The sequence below is a fragment of the Leopardus geoffroyi genome, chromosome C1 (genome assembly GCF_018350155.1).
Source record: "Leopardus geoffroyi isolate Oge1 chromosome C1, O.geoffroyi_Oge1_pat1.0, whole genome shotgun sequence".
NCBI classification, from domain to species: Eukaryota; Metazoa; Chordata; class Mammalia; order Carnivora; family Felidae; genus Leopardus; species Leopardus geoffroyi.
Genome location: NC_059328.1, coordinates 14761577 through 14762909, shown reverse-complemented (window position 1 = coordinate 14762909; position 1333 = coordinate 14761577). Strand labels below are relative to the sequence as shown.

The 1333-nt window shown below is 42.1% G+C and overlaps 1 long non-coding RNA gene across 1 annotated transcript; it reads left to right on the top strand.

Moving 5' to 3' along the window:
• The first annotated feature begins 216 nt into the window (after nt 1–216).
• LOC123599939 lies at nt 217–722 on the top strand. Its single transcript, XR_006713368.1, has 2 exons — nt 217–394; nt 573–722. It is a non-coding gene; the product is annotated as an uncharacterized LOC123599939 (long non-coding RNA).
• Nucleotides 723–1333: the final 611 nt, after the last annotated feature.

Below are 1333 nucleotides of genomic sequence, written 5' to 3'. Positions count from 1 at the left end.
GAGATGAATGTACTGTAAAGCAATGAATGAGAAAGCCCAGCTGAGACCAGTAGAGCTGCCCGGCCAATCCCAACTCAGGTCAGCTAACCTCTAGCTAACCCTCACCATTGTGAGTTCAATAAATGCTCATTGATGTAAGCTGCTAAGATAGCTGTGGTCCTTTATTTTGCAGCATTGTTGTTTATAGTTAACTGGTACACTGACAGTCTGAGCAGGCGGTGGCAAGATTCCCTACGATAATGGCATCTTAGTAAAACCTAAAGGAAATAGATGAAGGAGGAGGAGAGGAACATTCTAGGCTGAGGGATGAACAAAGGTCCTCAGGCAGGAAGGACACAAACATTTAAGAAACTAAAAGGAATCAGGATTTCCTGGAGAGTGCCAAGGTGACCAGGTGAGGTGGGCGAGCACTGGTGAGGAAACAGATAACCTTTATGATTCCCTGCTCTGGGGTGGCACAAGCAAAATTAATGTGCTGTGGTACTGTGCATTTTTGTGATGCTTCCAGGTATAATTCCCTTGGGGGAAGGACCCATGGTTTATTTATCTTTGTTTCCCTCTTACTCTGCCAGAGGAATATCCCACACCACAGTAAATGCCCAATGAAGGAAGGCGTTAGCCAAGGGGAGAGGTGCTGAAAGAACAGCTCCCTGGCATCTCCTAAACTTGGGACAACGGCTACAGTTTTTCCTCCTTGGTAAATTCTTCCTTGTTCATTTTTATCACTGTTGTTTGAAATGCAAGGCTCTTCTCCTTTACCTGTCTGTTTTCATACTGAGCTTTTTGTTTTCTTGTGGCTTTTATTATTACCTGATGTTATATTTACAGAATTATTGTTTTGGCATCTGTCTCTTCCACTAGAGGGCAGGGACATGTCTTGCTCATGACTGTATCCTCAATGCCAAGGACATGCCTGACACAGATATAGATGCACAAAAAATATTTATCAAAAGAATGCATGCTCAGATGCTGAAATATTTAATGCTGAAGAAGCTTCCAAAAAGTATGATTCAGGAGTTAGTGTACTAATTTTCTGTTTGTTCAGTAAGAAAGTGAGACAAAGCTTTCTTATATGGGATGGGGAGCATCCATGGACACAGCAAAAGGAGTGGTTAAGTCACCTGTGATTCTTACTGGGATAGGCGGGGCCTTAGGCTTTTAGTATAAGGCCCTTTAGTTAAGGGTTTACAATATCATATCAGTTATTTGTTGCTGCTTAACAAACCAAAACTATGTGGCTTAAAACAACCACCATTGCATTTTCTCACAATTCTGTAGGACAGAAATGTGAGATAAGTTCAGCTGGGTGGTTTTGCTGGTCTCATCTGAATTA